The sequence below is a fragment of the Pinus tabuliformis genome, chromosome 3_2, assembly GCF_031772625.1.
Source record: "Pinus tabuliformis cultivar Carrire ecotype Pingquan chromosome 3_2, CPIR1, whole genome shotgun sequence".
Classification (NCBI taxonomy): Eukaryota; Viridiplantae; Streptophyta; class Pinopsida; order Pinales; family Pinaceae; genus Pinus; species Pinus tabuliformis.
Window position 1 is genome coordinate 514727538 of NC_142302.1, and position 14441 is coordinate 514741978.

At 32.4% G+C, this 14441-nt stretch overlaps 1 pseudogene; it reads right to left on the bottom strand.

Annotated features, from left to right (window-relative positions):
- Nucleotides 1-1719: 1719 nt before the first annotated feature.
- LOC149181587 (mitogen-activated protein kinase kinase 9 pseudogene) lies at nucleotides 1720-2760 on the bottom strand (annotated as a pseudogene).
- Between the last annotated feature and the right edge of the window lie 11681 nt (nucleotides 2761-14441).

A 14441-nucleotide genomic window follows, 5' to 3' on the forward strand; every position in this document is an offset into this window, starting at 1 on the left:
ACCTTGCAAAGTTTGTAGTGATTATCAATTTAGAAGCTCCAAAGAATGTAAAGCAGTTGTGCGCAACATTGGGCCACACCAGCTACTATAGAAAGATTATCAAGGCTTATGCACAAATAATTGCGCCAATGGAGAAATTATTAAAGAAGGACGTGAATTTTTGTTGGGATGAAGAGTATTAGCATAGTCTTAATGTGTTAAAGGAAAAGAAGGTGACTGCACCCATTTTGGTGTTCCCAGACTGGAAGAAAGAGTTCCATGTGCATGTGGATGCTTCTTGTATTGCGTTGGGTATGGTGTTGACCCAACCAGGTGAAGGCGAGATAGATCACCCTATAGCCTTCACAAGCAGGAAACTGTCAAATTCTGAGAAGAATTATTCAACTACAGAGTGCAAAGGATTGACAATGGTCTATGCACTGCAAAAATTTTGACACTACCTATTAGGTGCACATTTCAAAATGTATACAAATCACTCCACTCTCAAGTACCTGGTCAACAAGCCTGTGTTGGGGGGAAAGATCTATAGGTGGTTATTTTTGTTTCAAGAATATGATTTTGAAGTGATTGTGAAGCCTAGACGGTTGAATGTGGGACCAAATCATCTATCCAGAATTGAGACAGGCGAAGAACCTACTAATTTGAAGGAAGGGTTGTTGGATGCACAACTCTTCACTGTACATGTCGCAGATGATCATTTTGCTGATATAATCTAGTTTTTGACTACTGGAACAGACTTGGAAGGATTCTCTACACAGCATAAAAAGGAGTTGGTGGTCCACACAGCTGACTTTTCTGTGATTGTGGGACACTTAAATAAGATGGGCACCGATGAAATTCTACGTCGATATGTTCTGGAGTTCGAACACTCTAGAATACTTGCCGAAGCACATGGAGGAGTGGCGGGAAGACACTGTGCAGGCATAGCAACTGCGCAGAAGATTCTACGTGCATGATTGTGGTGGCCGACAATACATAAGGATTCTAAGGCATATTGTAGGCCATGCGAGGCACGTTAGAGGACAGGAAAACCATTGTGAAGGGACAAATTGCCCTTAAATCCTCATATTTCATTACAAGTGTTTGACAAATGGGTGGTTGACTTTGTGGGTCCCATACAACCACTAGGGAAAAAGACAGGCGCGTGGTACATTATTGTTGCGACGAAGTATTTGACAAGATGGGTAGAAGCACAATCGGTGAAGGACTGTAGCACTGCTACATCCACAAAGTTCCTGTTTGAATATGTCTTGACAAGGTTTGGGTGTCCTAAGATACTAATGAGTGATCGGGTTACGTAGTTTCTAAATCAAACTATTACCGTGATGCTCGAGGAATTTCATGTTTATCATCAAAAGAGTACGCCCTATCATCCTCAGACAAATGGTATGGTTGAAGTATTCAATAAAATTCTAGAAAACGTACTGACAAAGGTCTGCAATGCGTAGAGGAATGATTGGGGTGTGCGCATACCATCAGTCCTATGGGCATATAGGATGACGTGTAAGAATTTGACAAGGAAAACCCCGTTCAGGCTCAAATGGTTCACAAACTGTGCAATGCATAAAAGTGCTAGATATATTTACACATTGGTGCACACGACAGAGATACTTTTAAACGATTAAAACCATGGGAACCACTAGAATTCATTGCTTTGAACGATCTTTCAATGTTTAAAGACGCAAATCCAAATAAAATCGAAGAAAAATCTGCAAATAACTAATAACCAGTTCTTGGTGGGTCAATGACTTTAGGAGTATAAGCAGATGAGGCACCTACCTGTGAGACAAATGGATGGCTAAGCAGCTGAGATGCCGCCTAGCGCAACCCGACATCCTTCTACAAGCAACAGTGGATGAAGCTCTGGAACTCCCAAGAAGCAGAGGGCAGTGGCGTGGGCGGGTCCCCGTATCATATAAGGCACATGAGCGTTGGCGAGTCCGGGTGCACGCTGGGTGGCAGAAACGGAAACTGCCCGACGTAGCATTCCAGGAGGCTTAGCCTGAGGCTTCAGATATCGCCGGCGTACCCATCGTAGCTACCATCATTCATATCGGGGTCGATTCTCTCGGGGCTCATGTAGGTGAAGGTCCCGACGCAATTGCAGGGAGCAAGCGACTTCGACAGAATCTGACTCATGCCGAAGTCCGTGATCTTGACCTGGCGCCTGTTGTTGAGCAAAAGATTGGAAGGCTTGACGTCTCTGTGCACGATCTTGTTGGCGTGGAGATACTTGAGACCGTGCAGGACCTGCCTGGTCACCGCCCTGAGGAACGGTTCCGACAACCGGTGCCCACACTTGTCGAGCGAGCCCCCGTCCATGTATTCCAGCATGACCTGGATCTCCCCCACCCGGTCGTAGACGACGTGGCACTTGACCACGTATGGCGAATCCATTCTCCACAGGATCTCCATCTCGCGAACGACGTGGCTACAGGTGAGTATATCGTGGTCGCCTTGCACGATCTTGAGGGCATAGAGGAACTGGGTTCTCCTGTGTCGGACCTTGTACATTTTTCCCCCGCTGCCATACCCCAGAATCTCCAATTTCTCAAACTCCGACGGGTTGAACTCGTCTACTGTTCTTGCTACCGCGAGTGTCTGGGGCGGGGGTTGCAAGGATCCCGGCGGGCGTGGCAAGGGTAGCGGGACGGCAAAGCGTGCAGATAGTGCGGGGCGGGGTGGAATTTGGAGCCTTCTCTGCTGAACATTTAGGGGTTCTCTTATTGGTTTTCGATCATCTGACCTCATGATTGTCATGTTTGCTCTGAGCTTACACCGAGCAGGATTGGGAGGAAATTCTGAGTGGTGCTGGAATTGGAAAGGTAGAAAGGGTGTCGGGTCTTGCAAACTGTATCTCATTTGACTGCAATAAATGATGTGATTGTTTGCGTGAATTGATTTGAGTTTGAGCATTATGCATCCATTTTCTCAGTCCTCAGTCTGTCATGTATACTGAGGATTGCACTTCACAGTTATTTTTTCATCGGGATGGTGCAATTTTACCTAGACAACCTTGTTCACGCTTCTTCAATGGTATATCATATAAGTACTTCAAAAAAAACTTAAATATTTATTAATTTAATAATTTTTTTTAAAGTGGAAAATTTGTCATAATTTAGTTGTCAAATTAGTGGAGACTTATTACATAATGATATCCTCAAATGTAGGTTGACTCATTACTATTATTCAAAGCAAACCACGCCTCTTCTAATTATCACTGAATAGTCCATTTAACCACAAACTTACACTTGTACCAAATACCTATAAATCCTCAAAATCTTAAATATTAACCTATATCTTTACATCTGAAACAAACTCTTATTTAACTATTAATCTTTTATACTTTTGTTTTTTACTATTTTAATATTAACCAATACAATAATTTATTTTAATTATTATTTTAATTTTAACCAATACAATAATAAAATATTAAAAATTTTAAGCTAATTATGAAAAAATATTTAAAATTTAAACAAACTAATACAAATATAAATTTATATTATATTATTTTTATTTTATATTATTTTTATTTCAATGTAGGAAATATTTTTTTTTATTATTTTAATGTTAACCAATATAATAAAAAATATTAAAAAATTAAACAAATCATAAAAAAATATTTAAAATTAAAAAATATAAATTTTTATTATTTTTATTAAAATGTGTTTTCCATATTTAAATCCCAAAATAAACATAAAAGTTTAAATGAAATAAATGTGAATCGTAAAATATATAATCTATAAATACAAAAATAACATTATTGCCAACTCAAAAATGACCATAAACATAAACATGCACTAGATTTTTCATATTTTAATTTATTTATCATTTCAATGTAAATATGATAAAAACATTTTAAAAAACAACCACACTGATATATATATATATATATATATATATATATATATATAAACATTAAAAATTTATTATGAAAACATTAAAGAAAACCCAGCACACCGATCTTTTCCTCTATATATATCTCGGAGAAAGTGTCTTCTATATTTAGGTTCTAAAAAATTAAGCACGGAGATTTGTGAGAATTAAATATGAACTTTATACGTATGTAGATTAGTGTTCATTATTTATAGGTCAAAATATACTTTTTTCCTAGAAAAATGTTCAATAAATAGAAATAAAAAATATTTTTATTTCAACATATATTTATTATATTTAAATATTTATATGTTCAAATATAATTCAATAATATTTCAAGGTTTTTTTTTTCTTCTTCTGTATTCAAGTTTTTGTGACTGTCGACTAAAAATTTTGTCATGTGATTTTTACTGAAAAACTTTATTTAATACAATAATATTTTATTAAGAAAAAATTGAATATGAAATTTGTTTATTTATTTATTAAATTAATTATTAAAATAACTAATAATATTAAACAATAGTCAATAAAAAATATTACTAAAATATATATATATATATATATTAATAACAACAAGCATTGGCATTCAATGCTGATAGACAAAAATGCACTTAAACATATGTTTGAAGTATTTTGACAGTCAAATACCATTCCAAACTTTTACAGTCAAATCAATATAAAAAATATAGTCAAACATATACCATTAAAATTGACAAATTGACCACCAAAATACTCATTTTCCAACGCTCATAAAAAATAATGCACCCTTTTGTTATAATTGTAAAAATGTTCGTCCATAAAGTTAAAGTTATAGTTATGTAAAAGTTTGAACATATTTTCGCTAAACATAAAATATATAGTCAAATACATTTATACTTACAATCAAAATTGACCACTAAAATCTTCTTCACTTTCCAACAGTCGTAAAAAATAATGCACTCTTCGTTAATCCTCTTCACTTTCCAACGCTCGTGAAAAATAATGCACTCTTCGTTATAATTAGAATAATGTTTCTCTATAAAGTTATATATATGTAAATTATGCATACATTTCTTGTTCCTCGCCGATTTTGGGCATACACCCTCTCTAGCAACCACACAGGAAACTTAACTTATATTTGATTAAATACATAAGAGGTTTTTGTTAAAGAAAATTTTGTACTTATTTTGTTTACATTGATATTTTTTTTTATCAAAATATGATGAATGATTTAATATAAATTTATTATTATTTTTAATTAAATTATTAATTATTAATTAAAATAAAAATTAATTAATTAAATTTTTAATTTTAATATATTACATTTAGTAAGAAATTTATAAATATAATGAAGGTTTTACTTAAAAATATATTTGATAAATTATAAATAAATTAATAAATGTTTTGGGTTTTTTCATTGATATTTGTTAAATATAAATAGAATCAAATAATTATTTTGTAATTTATTTTCAATTCAATGTATAGAGTAGTTTTAGGGTTGTTACATTTTTCATTCAATTGTAAATACATGTAATATGTTTACTACTCATAAATTATGTGTTAGTTTATTTAGATGTGAAGTAAGATATTAGTTGTATAGAAAAAATCTCTATTGAAATGTTAATTATTTGATAAAAACACTTTGAATAACTTGTTTTTTTAGGCATATTTCTCTAGGAATTTACAATAAGAGTATATATATTTTCTTTGTAAGTTTCATTAGTTTGGAATTCTTGAATGAAGATGTCGATCATAAAAGTACATTTAACCTAACATATTAATGAAATTGTGGATTATGTCATGCAATTTATTTAATCTCAGGGAATAATATGATAATGTCTATGCTTGGTAGACTTTGTTACATGCAAGTAGTATTTTGGAGAATTTGTGATCTAGTTGGATCTAAGTCATTTTTGCAATCCCAAGGTTTTTCAATGTCCTTATTTCTTTTTGTAAGACCAAGTGATTCATATTACTTTCAAAATGATTGATATACAAAGATATTTTTAGTTATTGGTCAGTGACTTGGGAAAGTAGCATAGACTCCTTCACTCCATAATGGTTATTCATATCAACAGAGGGAATCATCGCATATCTTGGAGTGCTAAGCCAACTAGGTCATATTGTTACGTTGAACCATACTTCTTTTACATCAGGTCATGTTTTTGGGCTAATCATGAGGCACCAATTAATCTATGAGGATTGAGGCTAGACACTCTACCAATCACGTGGATCCAAATTATAAACCAGGAGTCAATTAAACCATAGAGATCCATGTCAAACTATTTGCACTCATTAAATCAGAGATCTACATCAAAATATTTGTGCTAGTAAGGAGCCAAATCATAAACCAAGATCCAATCAAACCATCGAAGCCCACATTAAAAGGTTTGCAGTCGCTAAACAAAGATCCACATCAAAAATTTTATGCTTTCTAGGAGCTAGATCCACATCAAATTGTTTCGCTCAATCAAATCATAGAGATCCATGACAAAATGTTTGCATTCATGGAGCCAAGTCATAAAATAAGAACAAATCAAACCACATATATCCTAGTCTAAATGTTTATGCTCATGGAGCTAAGTCATAAGCCAAGAACCAATCAAACCATATACATCCACATCAAAATGTTTGTGCTCACCGGGAGCCAAGTCATATACTAGGAGCCAATCAAACCACAAATATCATTGTCAAAATGTTTGTGCTCATGGTGCCAATTCATAAACTAGGAACCAATCAAAACACAAATATCCTCGTCAAAATGTTTGTGCTCATGGAGGCAACTAATATACCAAGAGCCAATCAAATCACAAACATCCCCGTCAAAGTGTTTGCACTTATGGAGCCAAGTCATAGACCAAGAACCAAAACTATAGAATGAATTTAACCTACAACTATCGAAATTGTGTTTCCTTAGAAAAGCCATGAAGGCAAAGCCTTCACATATTACTTTTCAATCATCCTTCTTGCTTATCACCAAAAGTCATGTGACCATGAATTTATACATGAGAAAGAGTCAATTTGGGTAAAGGGCCGACCTTAGAGAGATATCACGGGACCACACCATGTGACTTGGACCTATGGGTCACTGGTCACCCTCATGTTGATGTCATCATGGCATCATACCTACCGCGTGACACTCTCTGAGTGGTGCCATGTGTCACCAAAAATCACCCCCATTGATCTACAAAAAATGTCATTTCAACATGCCACATGTCATCATGTCAGTCTGCCATGTCATTTTTCATACGTCATCATCTTTAAGCCAGTCTTACGCTACAATGTGTCACCATAAGCCATTAGTCCAACTAGATCTTTCATCTATGCATCCACGTTAGGGGTGCCACATTACAATGACCTATGCTAGGGGTACACATGGCATCCAAATATGGGGTACGGCTTGAACATGTCATATGTCACTATGTTGGCAGACCAACCAACTCCCCCTCTCACTTTTGAAATGATATGTTGGGGGGGGGTGTGCGCTCTCCTTTGTTTGCATTTTTCTTTTCTTTTAATTGTTGAAAATGGACATATCTAGTTTTGATTATTATCTAGATCATGGTGAATCTGTTTATGTGGCCTTAACCAAAATTTTATTCTTTTTCCTAGTATTTTGTTTCCTTATTTTGGTCTTGTAACAATGATATGAATTGTGCTTTAATTTCATTTCATGAGGTTATAATTTCTAAGAGACTAGCCAATTCTAGTCCAGATTCTTGGGATCATATGGCAACATTGATTTTATGGTTTGATTCAAAGTTCGATTATATTATGGTGATTGCATTTTATATGTTGACCTCAAATTATATAGTTCTAGTAAATGATTTTTAAGCATTTATATTATCCTTTGGCTCTTTTCGAATGAGTAAAACATTTGGTTGATATTTATTTCAATGTATGAATTAATGTATTATTACATTGGTTATGGATTGTATCACATTCATACAAACATATACCTTTGGGTTTGTTGAAACTATGGGTATATTACATTCTTAGTTATGGTATGATTTATGCGATAATGTAATGTTTTGGCATAATTAAACCTATGATATTGACATTTATCATTTACATATCCTAAATGATATATGGTGATGCGAGATGAATTGGGCATAATTTGATCTGGATGTCGTGTTTCCCATTTGGTGCTTCTACCTCACAACACCTATATACACCATAACTCATTGCCATAATTCAATCCATAAATCAATCAAAGTTCCTGCTATCAAGACAAATATATGGTACATTCTCATAAATGTGCATTGTGCTCTTTCAAGTTGACCTGTAGGGTTTTCATTTTGACATTTTCTTTAGTTTCGTTTCTCTCCACATCTTTCCCGGTCTCTTTACAAATTACCAAGATTTAGACCTTTTGTATGTTTGATTTTGGTCAATCGAGCTAAACCCTTGCCCAAATTTTATTTATGTAAACACCCATGCATATAATCAAAACAAAAATGGAAGGGACTGACCTTGTCGAGATTTATGAAGAATATCAATCTCTCTTCTAGCAAGTTGGTTGGTGGTCATTTATACAACAATTCCAAGGGATTAATGATGGCATAGTCAAAGCTTTCGCTTCCACTTTTAATGGAAAGCGAGATAATCTTGGAAACTTGGAAATAGAAGTTGATGTCGGTTTTGTGGCCAAAGTTACTTCCCTCTCCACCAAGGGTGAACAATGGTCCAAGAGCTATCATGTTCGAGACATCCTACGGCAGAAGCTTCTAAAGAACAAAAACAAGGGTTACTTCGTAAAAGGTATGTTTGTGGACTACCTCAAACTGAAATGGATATATTTGTTATATTTAATACACCACAAGATAACATGTGAGGGTCGATATACTCTAGTGTGTTTGTATCATATCCAATTATTAATGGTTTTTCTCGGTCATGATCTTAACTTACCCTATTTCTTACACAAGAGTTTAGCCAAAATGGCGAAAACCTACCACTCTTACTATAAAAACATAGATAAGTCACTCTTCCACCATGGTCTTATCTGTATCTTGGTTAGACACCATTTGTCGAAAATCTGTCAACAGTGGGAAAGTCTTCTCTTACAAAATGGTTTTCAAGAAACCCTACAATCAAGTCGACATGATGTCACACAAGAGAATTAAATTAACCCTCCCTCTCTAGTTTTGGCTTCACCTGATTCTTATGTTGATGAAGTAAATATATTTGAGCACTCCAGTCTTGAACCACAACTATATTTTTCTGGTGATGACCAGGATGAAAGCCATGAAGCTCCATTGGTTTGTGTTACTAGGAGCAAGGTAAAAGACACTTTGCTTCACCATACTTAATCAAAATCAAAATCTAAGAAAAAGCTTCGGAACTCAAAAAATTCAGATAGTGACCTTCACACAGAACCTGCATGCCAAGAAACAAAGGGTCATTCTAGAGAAAATCTCAAGGCTAAAATCAAAGCTAAACAAATAGAAATAAAAATATATAGGTTGAGGTGAAATAAGCGAATGAATCTCCCAACTAAAGATATATTTGTCAATATCAAAGAAAATATAGAGCCTATTCCCAAAAATACCAAGCTTGGGACTCAAGACAGCTTAAGTTTTTCTTATAATGTAAATAATACATTTGATGTTAATAGTGATTCTAGAAAATTTTCTTTTGAAACTCTGCTAAATATGTATTGACATCAACAATAATTATTAACTTTTCCTTGCTTGGAACGACGAATAAGTCAACTTTTCCAGGAAAATAATCAGCTCAAGTCATCTAATCTAGCTAAGGAAAAACTAAAGCAATAGGAATCTTCCAATCCAGAAGCAAAATCTTAGACTTTTGATACACATGTTATTGTAAAGTCATCATGGGTCAAAGTAATAATATCTTTAGATCTTGATAATCCAAGTAATTCTAAATAAAGTTTTTATTGTTATCTATGTTCCAACCTTTGAATATATCAAGGTATGTAATTGTCAGGTCTTTTATTACTAAAATTAAAATGGTGTTATAGAATCAAATATTCTGTAACAACCCTCTTTCTCGACTATGACGAATAGTAATCTTCTTTTCTTATTTTTTAACAGGTCTTTGTGTTGGTTGAAACATTACTCTCACCTTTCATGGAACGTATCGCTTTGGATAATATTTTTATGTTGCGGATACTGGAAAATAATTCATATTAGTTATCTTTTTATTTTATTTTGTCTGCTAGGATAAGGGCAAGAGGTTGAACAAACGATGTTTATTATTTTTTCAAAAGACAATTTGGATTTGAAGTTTAATTTTAGACACAGTTAGTAATATTAATCATATATAAACATTTGATTTAGAAAGAGAAGGGGGGTACATGTAGTATTATAGAGGGAGATTTTGGCAGAAAATGAATGTATGTTAAATTGTATGTGACTGTGGAATATATTTCTAAATTACACTATGAGTTTTCAAACTTGATTTTATTCAGTTGAATACTTATTGTGTTTTTAATTGTTTCATAGTCAATCATATTTATATATACTAGCTTCTATGTAATTTAAATTCTTAAAATACAATAGATAGTAGTTATTGTTTCTATGATTTCATTCCATAAACAGTTAGCAAGTAATTTCATTTCTTTTTTGTTATGCATTGATTCAATTTATATATGTTCTTATGCAATCAATATTACAATCGAGCGACTTGGGTCGTGAGGTAGAGAATTGATCTAGGCATATATATTTGGTCTAGGCCTTTGTGGTTTTATTCCAGTGATTTATAATTTATATGATGTCACTCTCATTATATGAATTGAATTAATTTGTTGTAGTGATTTCCAAGTTTACATGCATTTTTCGATTATTTGCTTATTGTTTTGATTCATAAACATGTAATTGAATGAATATTTCTTTTATGAGATTGTTAAAGTAACCCTTTATATCTTGACCAAGTACTAAAAAGAAAATTGCATTAGTTAGACTATTTTGCATTGATTCTTGATGCTAATCATAAGAATAGATACAGTTTGATCTTCATTCCTTTAAAAGATAAGAGCCTTGCATTTTAGTAGTTGTCTATCTTTTCTTTCGCATTAAGGATTGTTTTTCTCGCTTTATTTTTAATTTATAAATTCATAGATAAATTAAATTAGCATTTACATTCTTTTTGTTTCTACAGATAATTATATTTCAATTCATTTTTTGTACAGGAGTTACGGTTAGTTCTGGCCTTTATTTTGATGTATCACAATTTTGTTTGTGCATATTTTAATATATTATTTTTCTAACATATATTTCATTCATGTATAATATTCTTGCAACTGATATTTTTCTTCTAAAATTAATAATTTATATTTATTGTAATTTTATTAGTTATTAACCTGTACATTCTATTTTATTAACGAGTAGTTTTAGGAACATTGATAGTAGTTGTAGTTCATATAGGTAGTATAGGTTAGGATTAATTTTTCCCTATTGTTATTCTTCACAACAAGAGGAATCCAAAGGCTAATGGAGCTTAAAAACCATCAAGGACGACCACACCAAACAACAAGGGCTATTTAAAGAGCTATGGTATGGGTCGTTTCTCCCATGTTGACTAGGGTGCACAAAACCCGCATCAACAAAATGGTGCTCGAAGGAGGGCCCATCCAACTGTAAATGGAAAAAAGAAGTCATAAATGACAAACTTTTAGGTCACCTATTGTCACTATGAGTCACATAAACACTCCCCCCACTGAGACTTCTGCCAGTTCTCAGACACAACCTAAACAGACCAATAACGAGCCTACCACTCCAACTCAAACACACATACAATCCAAAATTGACGAATTTCTTTAAAGATACCATCAACTTCTCTTCCAAACTCTGAAAAAATTGGAACGAACTAGCTCTATTCAAAGAATATAATCTCAACACTTAGTCACTCCTCTCGATCTTCAATCATAGGAACCTACCATACTAGATCCACCCGTAGAAATCCTTCATATTAACTCCCCTTTTAACGATAGGTTGCATGACATTCTAACTGAGAGATTTATTTCTCTCACTCTATCTACATTTAAGATGCCTACAGATGAGTCCATCCAACTAACTCTACATGGAGGATCAAGATCTTCTCCTTCCTGACATAGCTCACTCTCTTCCTTGGGAGACTTCTCTATTGAAGAAGGCTCTTCTAAGCCATTGGAATCTGAAAGATCTCCATTCCTACCAAAAACTCAAGTAATCCTTGGAATAATCAAGGAAACCCACAAAATAATCCCACAACCCCTTGGCTTGATTAGGGTGTTTTTGTTGTACTTAGTGTACAACAACCTTTGCCAAGGAACCTTGACAAGTTCCTCCCCAAATTTGACCTTGATTCAAAGAAACTAGCTGAGGATCACATCAAAGCATTTATGTTGGTCATCAAGCAAAAGAATGTTCAAAATGAAGACATAGGATGTAGATTTGCCCCTTATACATTGGATGGGAAGGCCACTACATGGTACATTGCTCAACCTCCCCAAAGTATCATTTCTTGGGCGCAATTTGAAGCTGGATTTATGGGGAAATTTGGAAATGATAAACTACTAGATGCCATATTCCTGAAAAGCATATATATATATATATATATATATATATATATATATATATATATATATATATATATATATATATATATATATATATATATATATATATATATAAGTTAATCAAAAAACCATTATATTACTTAAAAAAAAAATATATTGACATTATAATTGTTATTACCTGATGATGAACCACACTAGTCGGTTCGAAATGCATTGCTTAAATCTACCAATGTGATTTCTTCCAAAATTATTTTCAAATCAAAATATAAATCATAGAAGCTTGAATTTGAATATATGTAATTTTAACAAAATGTTATAAAATTTATATCTACAAAAAAAACAATTTAAAATGATTTATATCTGCATTTTTATAAAAATATAATTATATATTAAATTTTAAATTATTAAAATCAACAATTATATATATAAAAAATTTATATATAATTTTTTTTTTTTAAATTTTATAATAAATTTATTAATAAAATTATATTAAAATTTTATATATAATTTTTTTTTTATTAATTTAAAATTTTATAAAAAAATTATTATTAAAATTATATTACAATTATATATATATATATATATATATTTTTCTATTTTAAAATTTTATAAAAAAATTATTATAAAAATTAAATTTTTCTCTTTTTTTAAATAACATTAAAAAAAAAATGGCCCAGCCCTTTGGCCATTGGATGAGGGCTCGGGCGCCCAGAGGGCACTGCACGCAGCCCCCTTCGCCCGCCCGGACCACGTGCAAATTCTTTTTATTTTTTTATTTTTATTTTTAAATTAAAATTCTAATTATAAATAAATAAATAAAAATTTAAATTTAAATATAAATAAAATAATAAAATTTTAAATAAAAATAAAAACAAAAACAAAAAACAATTATAAAATTATAATTATAATTTTGAATAAAAAAATAAAATAAAATAAAAACAAAAAACAATTATAAAATTATAATTATAATTAAAAAAAATAAAAAAAAATAAAAACAAAAAAAATATAAAATTGTAATTATAATTTTAAATAAAAAAATAAAAACAAAAAAAATATAAAATTGTAATTATAATTTTAAATAAAAAAATAAAATAAAAACAAAACAAGTATCTTGTCTTTGAGGTTTCTGCGAGTTTCATTATTGTTCAGATTATCTTCCGGAAAAATAAGACCAGTCTTTCAATATTTTCTCACATCCTGAAGATGAACCACCGTTGCTGGTTCGAAACGTCGATGAAAAAGAATCCTTATGCGATGTGTCCAGAAGATAATCTGAACAATAATGAAACTAACAGAAACCTCAAAGACAAGATACTCACCCAATACGAAAGGGATATGATGAAAGAAGTTCGCAGATTTGAACGACACAGATGGCTCTTAACAAAAAAGAAGACTGACCTTACATTTCTGAAGAGATGCAGAGACTCATCAATTATCTGTTGGCTAAGCATCTCCATATATATAAGTGAAAAAATAAGACTAGTCTTTCAATTCTCTCTCACATCCTGAAGATGAACCACCGTTGCTGGTTCGAAACGTCGATGAAAAAGAATCCTTATGCGATGTATCCGGAAGATAATTTGAACAATAATGAAACTCGCAGTAACCTCAAAGACAAGATACTCACCCAATACGGAAGGGAGATGATGAAAGAAGTTCGCAGATTTGAACGACACAGATGGCTCTTAACGAAAAAGAAGACTGACCTTACATTTTTGAAGAGATGCAGAGACTCATCAATTATCTGTCGGTTAAGCATCTCCATATATATAAGTGGAAAAATAAGACCAGTCTTTCAATATTCTCTCACATCCTGAAGATTAACCACCGTTGTTGGTTCGAGACGTCGATGAAAAAGAATCCTTATGCGATGTATCTGAAATATAATCTGAACAATAATGAAACTCGCAGAAACCTCAAAGACAAGATACTCACCCAATACGGAAGGGAGATGATGAAAGAAGTTCGTAGATTTGAATGACACAAATGGCTCTTAACGAAAAAGAAGACTGACCTTACATTTCTGAAGAGATGTAGAGACTCATCAATTAGCTGTCGGCTAAGC